The sequence below is a fragment of the Phalangium opilio genome, unplaced genomic scaffold (assembly GCF_054372755.1).
Source record: "Phalangium opilio isolate 3A_F unplaced genomic scaffold, DU_Popi_V2 ptg000101l_1, whole genome shotgun sequence".
Taxonomy (NCBI): Eukaryota; Metazoa; Arthropoda; class Arachnida; order Opiliones; family Phalangiidae; genus Phalangium; species Phalangium opilio.
In genome coordinates this window covers 10,219,474-10,226,689 of record NW_028324204.1, presented here as the reverse complement: position 1 = coordinate 10,226,689, position 7,216 = coordinate 10,219,474, and the positions used below count along the sequence as shown (strand labels likewise).

General features: G+C 40.2%; 1 non-coding gene across 1 annotated transcript; it reads right to left on the bottom strand.

Moving 5' to 3' along the window:
* Nucleotides 1-6,236: 6,236 nt before the first annotated feature.
* On the bottom strand, nucleotides 6,237-6,309 carry TRNAI-GAU (transfer RNA isoleucine (anticodon GAU)). The gene has a single exon. It is a non-coding gene; the product is annotated as a tRNA-Ile (tRNA).
* Nucleotides 6,310-7,216: the final 907 nt, after the last annotated feature.

Sequence of the window (7,216 nt, the reverse complement as noted above, 5' to 3'; positions counted from 1 at the left end):
AAAAAAATTCATTCAAAAAAGTACCGAAAAAATCGCAGGTTTTTCTTCTTCAAGACACAAAATCCGTGAATACGATTTCTTACTGAAAATTGAATTTTAACAGTTTTTTGAATGAATATCGTTACATTGCTTGAATTAAAGCAAAAAGTATAAAAATAATGGTTTCAGTGAACATATTTGAAAATAGTGAAGAAATACTCAAAGTGTGCTTCTTTGGCCGTGAAACGTCGATTTTGAAAATGTTATTAAAAATCGAGGTAAATTTTTAATTATTGTTCAATCGAGATGAAATCACTTTCAAAGAGTGTTTTATAGGGAATTAAGCAGAATTCGGTCAAACATTTCTCCAAAAAAAAAATGCATTCAATAGTGTACCGAAAAAATCGCATGTTTTTTTTCTTCAAGATACAATATCCGTGACAACGATTTCTTATTTAAAATTGAATTTTAACAGTTTGTTGAATGAATATCGTTACATTTGCTTGAATTAACGCAAAAATTACAAAAATAATGGTTTCAGTGGTTATATTTGAAAACAGTGAACAAATACTCAAAATGTTTTTCTTAGGCCGAGTTACGTCGATTTTGAAAATGTTATTAAAAATCGAGGTACATTTTTATTTATTGTTCAATCGAGATGAAATCACTTTTAATGAGTGTTTTATAGGGAATTAAGCTGAATTCGGTCAAAAATTTCTCCAGAAAAAAATTCATTCAAAAAAGTAACGAAAAAATCGCAGGTTTTTCTTCTTCAAGACACGAAATCCGTGAATACGATTTCTTACTGAAAATTGAATTTTAACAGTTTTTTGAATGAATATCGTTACATTGCTTGAATTAAAGCAAAAATTATAAAAATAATGGTTTCAGTGAACATATTTGAAAATAATGAAGAAATACTCAAAGTATGCTTCTTTGGCCGTGAAACGTCGATTTTGAAAATGTTATTAAAAATCGAGGTAAATTCTTAATTATTGTTCAATCGAGATGAAATCACTTTCAAAGAGTGTTTTATAGGGAATTAAGCTGAATTCGGTCAAACATTTCTCCAAAAAAAAAATGCATTCAAAAGTGTACCGAAAAAATCGCATGTTTTTTTTCTTCAAGATACAATATCCGTGACAACGATTTCTTATTTAAAATTGAATTTTAACAGTTTGTTGAATGAATATCGTTACATTTGCTTGAATTAACGCAAAAATTACAAAAATAATGGTTTCAGTGGTTATATTTGAAAACAGTGAACAAATACTCAAAATGTTTTTCTTAGGCCGAGTTACGTCGATTTTGAAAATGTTATTAAAAATCGAGGTACATTTTTATTTATTGTTCAGTCGAGATGAAATCACTTTTAATGAGTGCTTTATAGGGAATTAAGCTGAATTCGGTCATAAATTTCTCCAGAAAAAAATTCATTCAAAAAAGTACCGAAAAAATCGCAGGTTTTTCTTCTTCAAGACACAAAATCCGTGACAACGATTTCTTATTGAAAAATTGAATTTTAACAGTTTTTTGATTGAATATCGTTACATTTGCTTGAATTAAAGCAAAAAGTATAAAAATAATGGTTTCAGTGAACATATTTGAAAATAGTGAAGAAATACTCAAAGTATGCTTCTTTGGCCGTGAAACGTCGATTTTGAAAATGTTATTAAAAATCGAGGTAAATTTTTAATTATTGTTAAATCGAGATGAAATCACTTTCAATGAGTGTTTTATAGGGAATTAAGCTGAATTCGGTCAAACATTTCTCCAGAAAAAAATGCATTTAAAAGTGTACCGAAAAAATCGCATGTTTTTTTTTTCAAGATACAAAATCCGTGACAACGATTTCTTATTTAAAATTGAATTTTAACAGTTTGTTGAATGAATATCGTTACATTTGCTTGAATTAACGCAAAAATTACAAAAATAATGGTTTCAGTGGTTATATTTGAAAATAGTGAACAAATACTCAAAATGTTCTTCTTAGGCCGAGTTACGTCGATTTTGAAAATGTTATTAAAAATCGAGGTACATTTTTATTTATTGTTCAATCGAGATGAAATCACTTTTAATGAGTGTTTTATAGGGAATTAAGCTGAATTCGGTCAAAAATTTCTCCAGAAAAAAATGCATTCAAAAGTGTACCGAAAAAATCGCATGTTTTTTTTCTTCAAGATACAAAATCCGTGACAACGATTTCTTATTTAAAATTGAATTTTAACAGTTTGTTGAATGAATATCGTTACATTTGCCTGAATTAACGCAAAAATTACAAAAATAATGCTTTCAGTGGTTATATTTGAAAACAGTGAACAAATACCCAAAATGTTTTTCTTAGGCCGAGTTACGTCGATTTTGAAAATGTTATTAAAAATCGAGGTACATTTTTATTTATTGTTCAATCGAGATGAAATCACTTTTAATGAGTGTTTTATAGGGAATTAAGCTGAATTCGGTCAAAAATTTCTCCAGAAAAAAATGCATTCAAAAGTGTACCGAAAAAATCGCATGTTTTTTTTCTTCAAGATACAAAATCCGTGACAACGATTTCTTATTTAAAATTGAATTTTAACAGTTTGTTGAATGAATATCGTTACATTTGCTTGAATTAAAGCGAAAAGTATAAAAATAATGGTTTCAGTGGTTATATTTGAAAATAGTGAACAAATACTCAAAATGTTTTTCTTAGGCCGAGTTACGTCGATTTTGAAAATGTTATTAAAAATCGAGGTACATTTTTATTTATTGTTCAATCGAGATGAAATCACTTTTAATGAGTGTTCCATTGAGCCACGCAAGCTCAGAAATTAAATGGTTGTCACGTATTGTGGAAAAGTTTTGACTTTTTACGCTACATCTGAGACCCCACAACACCTCTCCCGGGTGGGCTCGAACCTTCAACCTTTCGATTAACAGCTGAACGCGATAATCATTGCGCCACGGAAGCCCAAAAATTAAATGTTCGTCAGGTGTTGTGGAAAAAACCTTGACTTTTTACGTTACATCTGAGACCTCACAACACCGCTCCCGGATGGGCTCGAACCACCAACCTATTGGTTAACAGCCCAACGCGCTAACCATTGCGCCACGGAAGCCCAAAAATTAAATGTTCTTCAGGTATTGTGGAAAAACCTTGACTTTTTACGTCACATCTAAGACCTCACAACACCGCTCCCGGATGGGCTCGAACCACCAACCTATTGGTTAACAGCCGAACGCGCTAACCATTGAGCCACGGAAGCTCAGAAAATAAATGGTTATCACGTATTATGGAAAAAGTTTGACTTTTCACGCAACATCTGAGACCTCACAACACCGCTCCCGGATGGCCTCGAACCACCAACCTTTCGATTAACAGCCGAACGCGCTAACCATTGAGCCACGGAAGCCCAAAAATTAAATGTTCGTCAGGTATTGTGGAAAAACTCTGACATTTTACGTAACATCTGAGACGTCACAACACTTCTCCCGGATGGGCTCGAACCACCAACCTATTGGTTAACAGCCGAACGCGCTAACCAGTGAGCCACAGAAGCCCAAAAATTAAATGTTCGTCAGGTATTGTGGAAAAACTTTGGCTATTTATGTTACATTTGAGATCCAAAAACACCGCTCCCGGGTGGGCTCGAACCACCAACCTATTGGTTAACAGCCGAACGCTCTAACCATTGAGCCACGGAAGCTCAGAAATTAAATGGTCTTCACGTATTGTGGAAAAACTTTGGCTTTCTACGTTACATTTGAGATCCCACAACACCGCTCCCGGGTGGGCTCGAACCACCAACCTATTGGTTAACAGCCGAACGCGTTAACCATTGCGCCACGGAAGCCCAAAAATTAAATGGTCGTCAGGTATTGCGGAAAAACTTTGGCTTTCTACGTTACGTTTGAGATCCCACAACGCCGCTCCCGGGTGGGCTCGAACCACTAACCTATTTGTTAACTGCTGAACGCGCTAACCATTGCGCCACGGAAGCTAAAAATTAAATGCTCGTCAGGTATTGTGTAAAAACCTTGACTTTTTACGTCACATCTGAGACCTCACAACACCGCTCCCGGATGGGCTCGAACCACCAACCTATTGGTTAACAGCCGAACGCGCTAACCATTGCGCCACGGAAGCCCAAAAATTAAATGCTCGTCAGGTATTGTGTAAAAACCTTGACTTTTTACGTCACATCCGAGACCTAACAACACCGCTCCCGGATGGGCTCGAACCACCAACCTTTCGATTAACAGCCGAACGCGCTAACCATTGAGCCACGGAAGCTCAGAAATTAAATGGTTGTCACGTATTGTGGAAAAGTTTTGACTTTTTACGCTACATCTGAGACCCCACAACACCTCTTCCGGGTGGGCTCGAACCACCAACCTTTCGGTTAACAGCCGAACGCGCTAACCATTCGCCACGGACGCCCAAAAATTAAATGGTCGTCAGGTATTGTGGAAAAACTTTGGCTATTTATGTTACATTTGAGATCCAAAAACACCGCTCCCGGGTGGGCTCGAACCACCAACCTATTGGTTAACAGCCGAACGCGCTAACCATTGAGCCACGGAAGCTCAGAAATTAAATGGTCGTCACGTATTGTGGAAAAACTTTGGCTTTCTACGTTACATTTGAGATCCCACAACACCGCTCCCGGGTGGGCTCGAACCACCAACCTATTGGTTAACAGCCGAACGCGTTAACCATTGCGCCACGGAAGCCCAAAAATTAAATGGTCGTCAGGTATTGCGGAAAAACTTTGGCTTTCTACGTTACGTTTGAGATCCCACAACGCCGCTCCCGGGTGGGCTCGAACCACTAACCTATTTGTTAACTGCTGAACGCGCTAACCATTGCGCCACGGAAGCTAAAAATTAAATGCTCGTCAGGTATTGTGTAAAAACCTTGACTTTTTACGTCACATCTGAGACCTCACAACACCGCTCCCGGATGGGCTCGAACCACCAACCTATTGGTTAACAGCCGAACGCGCTAACCATTGCGCCACGGAAGCCCAAAAATTAAATGCTCGTCAGGTATTGTGTAAAAACCTTGACTTTTTACGTCACATCCGAGACCTAACAACACCGCTCCCGGATGGGCTCGAACCACCAACCTTTCGATTAACAGCCGAACGCGCTAACCATTGAGCCACGGATGCTCAGAAATTAAATGGTTGTCACGTATTGTGGAAAAGTTTTGACTTTTTACGCTACATCTGAGACCCCACAACACCTCTTCCGGGTGGGCTCGAACCACCAACCTTTCGGTTAACAGCCGAACGCGCTAACCATTCGCCACGGACGCCCAAAATTTAAATGGTCGTCAGGTATTGTGGAAAAACTTTGGCTATTTATGTTACATTTGAGATCCAAAAACACCGCTCCCGGGTGGGCTCGAACCACCAACCTATTGGTTAACAGCCGAACGCGCTAACCATTGAGCCACGGAAGCTCAGAAATTAAATGGTCGTCACGTATTGTGGAAAAACTTTGGCTTTCTACGTTACATTTGAGATCCCACAACACCGCTCCCGGGTGGGCTCGAACCACCAACCTATTGGTTAACAGCCGAACGCGTTAACCATTGCGCCACGGAAGCCCAAAAATTAAATGGTCGTCAGGTATTGCGGAAAAACTTTGGCTTTCTACGTTACGTTTGAGATCCCACAACGCCGCTCCCGGGTGGGCTCGAACCACTAACCTATTTGTTAACTGCTGAACGCGCTAACCATTGCGCCACGGAAGCTAAAAATTAAATGCTCGTCAGGTATTGTGTAAAAACCTTGACTTTTTACGTCACATCTGAGACCTCACAACACCGCTCCCGGATGGGCTCGAACCACCAACCTATTGGTTAACAGCCGAACGCGCTAACCATTGCGCCACGGAAGCCCAAAAATTAAATGTTCGTCAGGTATTGTGGAAAAACTCTGACATTTTACGTTACATCTGAGACCTCACAACACCGCTCCCGGATGGGCTCGAACAACCAACCTATTGGTTAAAAGCCGAACGCGCTAACCATTGAGCCACGGTAGCTCAGAGATTAAATGGTTGTCAGGTGTTGTGGATAAGTTATGACTTATTACGTTACATCTGAGACCCTACAACACCTCTCTGGGTTGGGCTCGAATCACCAACCTATAGGTTAACAGCCGAACGTGCTAACCATTGCGCCACGGAAGCCCAAAAATTAAATGGTCGTCAGGTATTGTGGAAAAATTTTGGCTTTCTACGTTACATTTGAGATCACACAACACCGCTCCCGGGTGGGCTCGAACCACCAACCTATTGGTTATCAGCCGAACGCGCTAACCATTGCGCCAAGGAAGCCCAAAATTTAAATGCTCGTCAGGTATTGTGTAAAAACCTTGACTTTTTACGTCACATCTGAGACCTCACAACACCGCTCCCGGATGGGCTCGAACCACCAACCTATTGCTTAACAGCCGAACGCGCTAACCATTGCGCCACGGAAGCCCAAAACCTAAATGCTCGTCAGGTATTGTGCAAAAAACTTGACTTTTTACGTCACATCTGAGACCTCACAACACCGCTCCCGGATGGGCTCGAACCACCAACCTATTGGTTAACAGCCGAACGCGCTAACCATTGCGCCACGGAAGCCCAAAAGTTAAATACTCGTCAGGTATTGTGTAAAAACCTTGACTTCTTACGTCACATCTGAGACCTCACAACACCGCTCCCGGATGGGCTCGAACCACCAACCTATTGGTTAACAGCCGAACGCGCTAACCATTGCGCCACGGAAGCCCAAAAGTTAAATGCTCGTCAGGTATTGTGTAAAAACCTTGACTATTTACGTCACATCTGAGACTTCACAACACCGCTCCCGGATGCGCTCGAACCACCAACCTATTGGTTAACAGCCGAACGCGCTAACCATTGAGCCACGGAAGCTCAGAAAATAAATGGTTGTCAGGTGTTGTGGAAAAACTTTGGCTTTCTACGTTACATTTGAGACCCCACAACACCTCTCCCGGGTGGGCTCGAACCACCAACCTTTCGATTAACAGCTGAACGCGCTAACCATTGCGCCACGGAATCCCAAAAATTAAATGCTCGTCAGGTATTGTGTAAAAACCTTGACTTTTTACGTCACATCTGAGACCTCACAACACCGCTCCCGGATGGGCTCGAACCACCAACCTATTGGTTAACAGCCGAACGCGCTAAACGTTGCGCCACGGAAGCCCAAAAGTTAAATGCTCGTCAGGTA